Source organism: Zootoca vivipara, chromosome 7, assembly GCF_965207765.1.
Source record: "Zootoca vivipara chromosome 7, rZooViv2.hap1.1, whole genome shotgun sequence".
Taxonomy (NCBI): domain Eukaryota; kingdom Metazoa; phylum Chordata; class Lepidosauria; order Squamata; family Lacertidae; genus Zootoca; species Zootoca vivipara.
The window spans coordinates 81851922-81863606 of NC_142590.1; the positions used below are offsets into that span (position 1 = coordinate 81851922).

General features: G+C 44.4%; 1 long non-coding RNA gene across 1 annotated transcript in view; it reads left to right on the forward strand.

The window, feature by feature from the left end:
* The window catches only part of LOC148685164 (uncharacterized), a 34512-nt gene extending 22923 nt beyond the window's left edge, over positions 1-11589 (forward strand). Inside the window, exon 3 of the long non-coding RNA XR_015951184.1 lies at positions 1463-11589. This is a non-coding gene — a long non-coding RNA (uncharacterized LOC148685164). The remainder of the gene's footprint in view (positions 1-1462) is intronic.
* The last annotated feature ends 96 nt before the right edge of the window (positions 11590-11685 follow it).

Below are 11685 nucleotides of genomic sequence, written 5' to 3' on the forward strand. Positions count from 1 at the left end.
TTCTTCTATACATTACTTGCACTGCAAAATTTAGAGATTTGGAAGGATGGTTGTGGTCTGGATCATGAATTGTTTCAGAGAGTGCAAATTATTTAGGTTTAAATGTCAGCTGAATCAAATTTCTCCGCCACCCTTTGCCAAATAGCATAGCAGTGCAATTAAAACCTAGCAGGCCAAAGGTGGGGTTTTCAAAAGGAGAAGTCATGTGAAAGTGTAGAATCAGAACGTACCAGGATATTTGATTCTGTTTATATGGGGATGAACTATGGTTTCCTGTCCCAATATAGGTGCGAACTAACTCAGCAATGCTAAGCAGGCTCTGCTGTTACCACATTCAGTTGGTTTTACTTACTTTGCATAAACTTCAGTTGCATTGTCATAGACTGTACTTCATGGCATTTTGTGAGTTTCATGACATTTGAGCCCATTGCTAACTTCTTGGGTTAGATGCCACTGGTATGATCAAAAGAGCTGGCGCAGGGCTGGATCAAGACATTTTGGCACTTGAGGCAAACCACAAAATGGCACCCCACCTCCCCACCGGGGAAGAAGGGGTGAGTGAAAATCTGAATCAGGAACAACACAGGGAATTTTTTTTTTGGCAGAGCTCACAAAAAGTATACATTTCCAACCATTCTTCATTTGGGTTGTGCATATTTTATGTTGTTTATGACTACTTTTGTAGTTATATATTTCCCCCCATTTTGCAAGCCGCCTTGGCTTGAACTGTGGAAAGGCAGCATATGAATAAAATTCTGCATGTATGTATACATGCTGCCCTTGTGGATCTCGTCGCCCGAGGCAGTTACCTCACCTTGCCTCATGGGTGTGCCGGCCCTGAGCTGGTGCAGCATTATGAAATTTGGGCTGCCTCACAGAACTACAGTTCCCATCATTCCCTGGGAAGAGAGAGTGATCGTTAAACCACTCTAGGAATGTTAGCTCTGTGAGATGAACTGGGGTCTCTTAACAACTCTCAGCACCCTTAGCAAACTGCTGCTCCCAGAATTCTTTGGTTGAAGTCATGGCTGTTTAAAACGGCATCATAGTACTTGAAATATATTTTTAAAGGTTTGGCCTTTTAATGCCAATAGGACTATTCAGTTCTTTAAACTTTTCCAAGATGAGACTGTCATTTGTATGAGAATACCTTGTACTGTTTTTATTCTGGTGTTGGGCGTTGCATTGCTTATTTTGTTGGACACTTCCTCGATATTTTACATGAGGGGGCAGCCTATTAATTAAAATAATAATATTGGTTGCAGCTCCCCTGCTGATTGAAACAACCAGGTTGCCCCTCTGTGTAATGTGTGGAATGGCCCTTTGCTTGAAGATTGGGAGTAGGAAATGGACACTGTCTGTCTGACTTGTGCAATTTAGAGCCATTCAGAGTGAAAGGTTACCGTAACTATTTCAGGGATTATCTCCATGTGCCCTGAAGTGTTTTCTTTCTCTTTTCAAGATCTTGCCCGTTGTCAAGAGCTGAGCCCTGGTGGGGACGCGAAGGCTCTGCCTTCCTTCAGCCTTGCCTAAATGAGAGATCAGTGGCAAACATCTGACTTGAGACGCTCTGCAGTAATGAAGAACAGGCAGTAAGCTCTGCAGTTCCACTGAGGTCAAACTACTAAGATAAGTTTCCATGTTGCCAGTGGGGAAACCATTCCTTCTAGAGATAATGTCGCCTCTCATTCTCTCTCTCTCTCTCTCTCTCTCTCTCTCTCTCTCTCTCTCTCTCTCTCTCTCTCTCTCTCTCTGGCACTATGGTTTGGTTCCACTGGTGCAATGGTGCCCTCATCAGGCGGTACCTGAAAGTGTCCGGGGAATCTGATGCTATGCCTATTTTTCATAGAATCACAGAATTGTAGGGTTGGGAGGGACCACCAACGACCATCTAGTCCAACCCCCTGCAATGCAGGACTGACAGCTACTTGTTTGACTGATTTCCATGTTGTATCTTTAAATTGTCCTAATCTGCCATGGACCTCGGGGCAAAGTACTGGTAAGAAGACTAATAACAATTAATAATGATAGTAATATTCTAGGTGTTGCTTCCTTTCTGCAAGTCTTTCAGGGCAGAAACAAAGCCCAGCCCCACAAGGCCTTGACCCAGCTCCTGTAAATCTAATTTTCAACAGGTAGCATCTTGAGACGGTAAAAGGCAAGTGACTGGATTTTATGTTGTTCTATTTTATTATTTTTATTTCAAACTCACTTTAATGAGCCATTGCCAGGCAGTGTAGACACAGCTGAGCTACATGGACTCAATGGTCTGACTCTGTATAAGGCAGTTTCCTATGTTCCTAATACTGGTGGCAAAACGATTGGAAGCTGAAAATATGCCACTGTATATCATCCACTCACTGAATGCAACACACGCTGAAGTCTTGCTATCTTCCCTTTCTCTGATAGGATCCTTCACATCTGTGCACCTGCAAATTTTGCACCAGAGAAGGGAAGTCGTCAACTGCAAGAGAAAAAAAACGGGCAACCAAACTTCTCAAGTCACACCATGTTCCTCAAAGGGCACACTCCAAAGAGTGGCTTACAGTAATTTCCTGCAATTTAAAAGTATTTATTTTTAAAACACTGGCTGCCAAACCCCATCTGACTCTCGCGCTGAATTTCACCATCCAAACGTAGCAATTTATTTGGGATCATCCAACTCAACCGGTGATTAAAATGTCTTGGTGTTAAATACCGCTCAGCGATGGTGAGAGCTTCAACACATCCTCAGGGTGCTCTCTATAATTAATGCTACTTAAAGCAGGGCACTTTGCTGATCGCCATGCTAACCCTTTGTTGCCTGAAGGTGTGTGTTTGGGGGGGGAAATGCAATATATTCTAGCAAAAACATTCCCGTTTTGCATATGTTTCTTATTTGGGCACTAGAAGGGTACTTTGTACTTACGGTATATGGTGTTTTAATAGTTCACATTATTTGCCTTCTGTCCAATTGTAGGTTGGGGTGTCAGCGTGTGTTTAGGGGGAAAAGATGCTGTCTCTGAAGGCTGCCTCCTGGATCTGTTATTTCAGTGGAAGTAGGAATGTACTTAAAGCACATATTCTCTCCCAGAGAATCCTGGGAACTTTACTTCACTCCTCACAGAGCTGCAATTCCAGGCACCCTAAGCAAACTGCAGTTTTCAGGAATATTGGGTTGGGGCAAATGTATGGTGTGTGTGTGTTTGCAAGCCACAGGCTTTGTGGCTCACATCTCACACCCTGTATGTGAGGCACCTCGAGGGGGAAAGAGGACACCCAGGCACCTGTATGCTGCTTCCCACAAGAACAGCACTGTGTTTTGGCCACGAACCTTACAGGCTGTGCCTCAGCACCTGACTGAACACCCTATGTCCATCTTCAGTAAGTCATAACTGCTGCCTCCTGCATTGCTTCTGCTGCATTTGCAGCACCAAATGACCTCTCTAGGGTGCACCCCTGGGCAGTGTGTATGGAGGTCCTGGGCTGCCTAGACAACAGGACCCTGCTCTCGGCTTCGCTGATGTGGTCCAAAGGAAAGAGCAATATGTTTGGCACCAGCTTGGCTGCAGGAGTTAGCGGAAGGAGGCAGCTTCCAGTATTATTAAAGAGGGAGAACAATTTATCCCCACTGTTCTATGCATAATTTCATTTACTTCTATCATGTCCCCTCTTACTCACTTTCCCACCCCTAAACTGAAAAATCCTAAACATCATACCCTTTCTTCAAAGGGGAGTTGCTCCAGCTCCTTCATCATTTTCCAGGTCTACAATCATAGCCTTTTTGATATATTATCTTACTGAATGTTCCAGTTGCAGCCCATGGTGTTATGAGATACACAGTTCTCTCTTAAGACCTTCTTCATTGTCTTCCTAGAGGAGGAACATGCCTAGACAGGCAAACGATTCCAGCACGTATTAGAGCGGAACATGTTCTTGTTTAATGCAGAGCCAGGCTACACAAGCAAAGTGCCGCCCTCCAGTAACCAAAGCAAACCATTTTTACAGAACTATCTCAGCACGGGGCGGGGGCAGGGGGGAGAAGTCTGTTCATACTGAGTTTTACTTGCTAGTCATCATAGCTTCTACCAAGAAACCTATTGCACACTCGTGGAACAGCGTGAAAATTTCTTGGACATGGAGGGGGGATTAATAGGTGCACATGCTGATCGAAACACGGATCAAGCGAAAGTAGGAATGGGCCCCAATTTTTTTCCAGCATTGAGTGCAGCATCGAGTGTATCTTTATGACAAAATGAAGGCTGAGTGCCATTAGGCCTTGGACACTGCAGTACTCCTTACAGTAAACTGTCTTTCTTAAACTAGAGAAGTCAATGTACCACATGAATCTGCCCAAGGAGATGCCTTTTCCAACTACTGAAGACGACTTTATAACCTGAAATGCATCTGACATGTTTTCTGAAACACATCTGCTGCAAACAGTCTTCACATTCAGGATATCAAGGGTTCGGACAGCCTTGATGGTTTGGCACCACAATTTAAGAAGGCTATTGACAAGCTGGAAAAGACATCTGGAAAAGGCCCAAATCCTTAATTTTCAAAAACCTTATATGCACATGGTGGCCGTGCTACTGGTGCTGTCCACCATAGGTCAGGCTGCAAACCATCGAGCCTCTTGGGCTTGCCAATTGGAAGGTTGGCGGTTCGAATCCGCACGATGGGGTGAGCTCCCATTGCTCTGTCCCAGCTTCTGCCAACCTAGCAGTTTGAAAGCATACCAGCTCAAGTAGATAAATAGGCACCACCGTGGCGGGAAGGTAAACAGTGTTTCTGTGCGCTCTGGCTTCCATCATGGTGTTTCATTGCGCCAGAAGCAGGTTAGTCATGCTGGCCAAGACCCAGAAAGCTGTCTGCAAACACACACCGGCTCCTCTGGCCTGAAAGCAGAGATGAGCATGACATCCCATAGTCGCCTTTGACTGAACTTAACAGTCCAGGGGTCCTTTACCTTTTACCTAGCTTGTGACCCAGATGTCATTTTTAACCCACCTGAGCAATGTAGGGAACTTCTAAGACTGGGGCCAAGGGAAGAGCATGTCCAGTATACCTGAAGGAGCGACTCCACCCCCATCGTTCTGCCCAGACACTGAGGTCCAGTGCCGAGGGCCTTCTGGCGGTTCCCTCACTGCGAGAATCCAAGTTACAGGGAACCAGGCAGAGGGCCTTCTCGGTAGTGGCACTCGCCCTGTGGAATGCCCTCCCACCAGATGTCAAAGAGAAAAACAACTACCAGACTTTTAGAAGACATCTGAAGGCAGCCCTGTTTAGGGAAGCTTTTAATGTTTAATAGATTATTGCATTTTAATGTTCTGTTCTGTTGGAAGCCGCCCAGAGTGGCTGGGGAAACCCAGCCAGATGGGCAGGGTAATAATAATAATTTTTTATAATAAATTATTATTATTATTATTCATCATCCCTTCTTATTAAGTTCTTGCTGCAGGTGATCGTTTTTACAATCCGTTGCTCATGTGCTATAACCTCGAGAACTCATAAGTATCCTCCCTGCCTCCCTTTTTCATATGACTAATGGTTGGCCTGCATCCAATCTCATGTGCTTGCTTTTCCAGGAGAGCATAATGGGTTCTTTGCACTTGCTAAAAGAAAGATGAGAGAAAATGAACGAAGGTTGGCTATTGCAAAAAGCAAATACTGAAAGTCCTTCCTTTTGTTTGTACAAAAGGGGAACACTGCAAGTTTTGAAGGCCAAGTATGGAAGTTCTCTGTCAGGCCTGTGTTTATCGTCAGAGGGCTACAGCATAAATGCATCTGATGGGTCTCGGAATCCTCGGGATATAATTATAGCAATTATCCGGATGGGATCTTCTCATCAATAACCTTTGCCTCGTCCCTTGCAACCTGTCATCCCTCATCAACAGGCCGCAAGAGCAACGTATTGTTCCAACTCGTTCGCCTGCTGCTGTTGAGAGGGAGAAGCTGTCAGCGGCAAGACCGTCCGCCGAACTCTACGCATGACCTCCTGGAGCGAGCAGCCATCTGCCAGATGGGATGGCAAGGCACCAAATGCAGAGCAGCTCCTCGCCGCCCGGGCTCTCCTCTTCCTGACAAGGAAGCGAGGCAAACACAGCTGCAGCTCCTCTCCAAAGAACTTTGAACGCTGCAAACTCCGAAGGCCGTGCTGCTTACAGATGAATATGCAACTCGTGTGGCCCAAACTGAAAAAACAACAAGCCTCTTCTCATACACAAATGCCCATTTTAGCCAGATAGTTTGATGAACAGGCCAATTTTTTAAGTCCAAGTTTCCACTGAGGAGTAGTGTTTAGTGCCATACAAGGACTGGGGCAGCGGGACTAGGTTCAAGTATCGATTCTGTCACAAAGCTTCCTGGCTGGTTTCTTTAACAGAAGGAATATCTGTCAACTGGTTTTTCCTGCAAGAGCACAGCTGCCATTTTGGGTGCCTTGCTCTTGCGTGATTTTGGGGCGAGATCTCATCCCCCCCCCAAAAAGTGTTTCTTCGGGTCCATGGTCTCACACTGTCCCCCAAAATGTGCATGTTTGGGCTCTGTGTCAGAAAAAAGCGCTTTTTCTGGGCCCACAATCTTGTGTGTGTCGGGTGCCTCACAAGGGATTTCGGACCCAGAAGATGGTGTTTCGGATTTGGGTCGCATCATGTTGGAGGGCAGGGGCGTAGCGAGCCGCCACGACACCCGGGACGGCAAATTGCCATGCACCTGGGGGGGAGGCGTGGTGTCGCTACGTAATGATGCATGCGTCGCTATGTGGCTTGGTATCGCTGCCCCCCGGCGACTCCAAAGCCGTGCGCCTCCAGCTACAAACTCCAGGTAGAAAGCCCGCTCAGCGTGGTGGTGGGGGGTGACACTTGGCGCCCCACCCCCACGATTCCCAAGCCGAACCTTACCGGGAGGCTGGAGGCTCAGCTTGGGAGTCGCGGGGGTGGGGGCACCAAGTGGTACCCCCAGAGTGGAACCCAGGGCAAACCGCCCCCATTACCCCCCATTGTGACGCCCCTGTTGGAGAGAATGGGAAGGGGGGTAAAGAAGCTTTTATTCCCTTCTTTCCAGGACTACCACATCTCTTATGCTGTTTCTAATCCCAGCTCAGAGTGCTTTTGGGGCCTCCAAGGCATGTTCTTTGAAGGGAAATTAGTTTACCTGTCTCTCCTCAGAGACAAAAAGTGGCTTGTGGTTTACTATCAAATCTCATTCATACAAGGATCAAGGAATGGGTTTTGGTCTATGTTTGGATATCATTGAACACCATATTAAACCAAACCACTGAAAAACTATGGCTTCATACAGGCTTCTCCAATTCAGGGCCTCAAAGATGTTTTGGACTTCGTGTCCCAGTCAGCACAGCCGAAGATGGGAGTTGAAGTCTAAAATATCTGGAGAGCACCAGGTTGTGGAAGACAGGTCCAGCAGTGTATCAGAGCCAGCCCTTCAAAATATCAAGGAAGGCTGTGCTGTGCTTGCAACCCAAATGGCACAAAAAAGAGAAAGGCAGAGCATGACCCTTGGAGAACGCTAGAAGTTTGAAAGGAGGAAAAACTGTTTCACAATTAAAGGCCGGCTCAAAATGCCATGCAACCTGTTAAAATGCCCTGTTGAAAATATTGGACCAGAAATGGTTAGTGTTCTATACTGTTTAATGATAGATATGCAACCCACAGCTAGACATAGTCCACTCGTTCCAGCGGCTGACCGCAAACAATAATGCAACTATTTAAAAGCTCCCCAAAAGAAAACAGAGGGGACTGGTGCTATTTGCTGGGAGTTGCTGCCTTGTTTAAGAGTTTTCTAGGGTTGGTGTGCTTGCCCTGTACAAAACAGCAATGCCTCCCACAAGATGTTACACAATTCAAACAAAGAACGCTGTGAGGGGGTTGTATTGCCCTGACCATGGCAGCCGTTTAAAAGCGTAATCTATCACAGAGCTTGCCATGAACTTACCTTCTGTGCCAAGATTCCTGGGTGTAACTGGGTGATGGCTATAGGATATAAAATAGACTTAAACCTCTGGGAGAAACTTTGGAAGCACGATCTGAAATTTACTGCAATGCTATGCACTGAAGGAGAATTATATGAAAATGATCCATAGATTGTATTTAACTCAAAGTAGATTGGCTAAGATGTATAAGGTGGAATCGGACTAATGTTGGAAATGCAAAGAAGTACGTAGAAGGACATGCAAAAAAGTTAAAGTACGGTATATTGGGAAATGATATACAACGAGATGAAAAAGATGTTTAAAACAACTTTCTCAAAAAAATCCAGAGACATTACTGTTAGGAATTGTTCAAAAAGAGGTTCCCAGGAGTCAGAAGTCATTCATGTATGGAACAACAGCGGCTTGGGTCCTGTTAGCCCAAAAATGGAAAGTGAGAGAAATCCCTGGTAAGGAAGACTGGCAACTTAAGATGATAGAATATGCAGAATTAGCAGGCCAATAAGTAGAATAAGAGAACAAGAACAGGTATTTAAATAGTGGCTTTTTTGTCAAGTATATTGAAAATGTGCAGTTAAAAACTATGGCAGTATTAAAGCAATTCAACAGTATAACGTATTTTGAACTGATGTACGAAAGGAAAATTAAATTAGATGGATGTATTAAAATATGCAGGGATGGTGGGTAAGTTAAATGAACCTTGGAAGGGGAGGGAGGGAAGTCAGTGAATGTATGGTATAATAAAAGATGCTTGATTTGACATGTAAAATTTGAAAAATGGAGGAGGAGGAGGAGGAGGAGGAGGAGGAGGAGGAGGAGGAGGAGGGAAGGAAATAATAAAAAAGATTCTTGGCTGTAGCTCTGCAAGCATGGAATTTAGGATGGGTATCACCATCCATGTGAATGTAATGTTTAGAATGGTGGGTTTTTGAGTTTTCTATCTCCAAGGCGGGCACGGGGAACTTCAGGCCCAGCAGTGGAATGTGGCCCTCCTTCATCTGGCCCTCAGCACACTCTCTCGGCCACCCACCAAGTGTTTTGGCCTGACTGGAATCTGCCCTTGAACTCTGACATTCCCCCTTGCTTGCCTGAATGGAGGACAGAGAAAGGCATGCATTTAGAAAGGGAACTTATATTGTACAAAAGCAAACTTTATATTAGTTGCTGTGCTGAGTTTTGCGTTTTCCCTTGGTTGTGACCCTCAAAACGTTGCCCAGAAGAGAATGTGGCCCTCGGGTCGAACAAGGCCCCTCCATGCCTGCTTTAAGGGAACCGGTTCTTTGTCTGCTTGTCTGCCACCGAAACTTGCAGGTCCTACCTGCACACTCGGTTCACAGTCATAGGGCAATGGACAAGCATGCTAGTTGGCCATTCTCCTGCACGAACGGGGAGAATGAGCTGGAACACTTTCAAGACTCACAGCTATAACCCACAGCTATATGTTGCAGAAGAGAATCCACATTGGCCATTTGCTGGATGGCTTCGCCTCCTGTTTCCTAGGATCAACAAGGCAATATTCCCTGCTCCCAAACCTCCTCGCTGAACACACAAGTGAAATTAGATCACCACCTTGAGGCAAGCTTTCAGCATTGCACCCTAACATCATTACTGAATTGATAAAAAAAGGTTATTCATTGGTCAGGTTGATCCAGAAGGCCTGGTTTGTGCGGTGTCCTTATTTCTGAATTTTCTGCATACGCTTGTCCACAAACTAAGTACTATTTTTACCCGGGCTTAGCGTATAGAGATGTCCCCAAATGCGTGGAGCTGTCATAAGTGCCAAGGAGCAGCATATTACCTGTTTTTATCCTGTATTTTATTCTGTGAATCCCCTCGAGATCTTATGATGAAGGGTAGTATATAAATCATAACTGCCCAGACTTTCCCTGCTCCATAAGACCCTGCTGTGTTTGAAGCTTCAGCATTTCTGCTCTATTCACTTCTCAAAGACTTGTAGAGTTGGAAGGGACTCCAAGGTTCATCTAGTCCAGGCTTCCTCAAACTTGGCTCTCCAGATGTTTTTGGCCTACAACACCCATGATCCCTAGCTAGCAGGACAAGTGGTCAGGGATGATGGGAATTATAGTCTCAAAACATCTGGAGGGCCGAGTTTGAGGAAGCCTGATCTAGTCCAACCCCCTGCAATGCAGGGATCATTTGCCCAACGTGGGGCTCAAACCCACAACCTTCGTTTGTTTTCAGTTGTTAAGCTTGTTAACGTTGCTAATATTGTCTTGTGAATTATGAGCGCTGCAACGCTTTGTGAACTTTATAACTTTTCTTGTGTTTGAGCCTATTTTTGAAGTTTCTATGTTAAGTGTTTCATAGAAGGTGGTTGTTTTCCTGATGATTTGTTATTATTTCATATGGCTTATGTTGCAGTAGTGATGTCCTCCGATGTTATTATTTACAGGTGAAACTCGGAAAATTAGAATATCGTCGAAAAGTGCATTTATTTCAGTAATGCAAATTTTTATTTTTATTTTTACAAATGCATTCTTTTGGAAATTCCACAGTAATAAAGCAAATAGTTACAATAAAACAAAAATAAACAAAAATAAACATCGCTATTACATGTCATTAATTACATTCCATTTATAATTGACCCACCTCATGACAAATAATTACAACAAATAAAGGCTTGACATATCTTGCTTTGCATTTCATGCATCTATCCCATATATTGGTTTCACCTTTTAAGTTGGGTTACTGAAATAAATGCACTTTTCGACGGTATTCTGATTTTTAGAGTTCCACATGTATTTTAAGTTAGCCGCTTTGCGACTCATGTGAGTGAAAAGCGGCATAGAAATGCAACTGAAATGGAAAAAGGGGGTTTGAATATAAAATCTGTAAGAATCCTAAAACAAAGCATCATGAAGTATTAAAAGCATCCATAGTAATATACAATTTTACTATTTAACCATTTAACACTGTTGGACACCTATCATTCTAACTGGAAAGCCTCCCTGTTCGAAAAGATAAGAAGCTTGGGATTTTCTCCGCAGATTTTGATAGCGGCAGGATACGAGAGAGCCAGAAGTCAAGTGCTCCAACGTATAAGGGACGTGGAGCTGCAGTGCCATATGGGCAAGATGGAAAAATACGCCACAATAAGAGATTTTGGGAGAGGGTTCTCATTCGCAAATTACCTGGCAAAATTGCAAATACCCAAGTATAGACATTCTTTTACCTTGGCCAGATTTAATGTGTTGCCCTCTGCACTGTTGCTAGGTAGATACGAGGGTAAACCGTATGAGTCACGTGTTTGCCCATGTGGCTCATCGGAAGTGGAAACAAATTTGCATGTATTGCTGCACTGCAGTCTCTACGAGGATCTACGCTGGACCTTTATCGCCCCAGCCTTACAAAAGCTCAAAAATGAACCAGAATCCCAACGTTTGAGAGCCTTGGTAGAAGATAAGGTCCTTGAAATTACAATCAATGTTGCCAAATTGTGCGTAGCTGCTATTAGACGCAGGAAACAAGAGCTTTCCAATGTCAATTCGCAGGCGAATGCGAATATTTAGTTTTATTTATGTCCTTTACAGTGTTGTCATGGCCTAATTTGTATTGAAATTGTCCTCTTTGATCCTTCTTTGATCAGTTGTATGAGTTGTTTTGGTCTGTGACCGTTTAATAAAATTTTTGATTTGATGCAATTTTATTCCATTTAATGCCAAATATAGGACACCCAGGTGAAGATATATTAGAAACTCCGTATCACCTGAAAGCTTCAGAAAACCAATGCCCCCCCC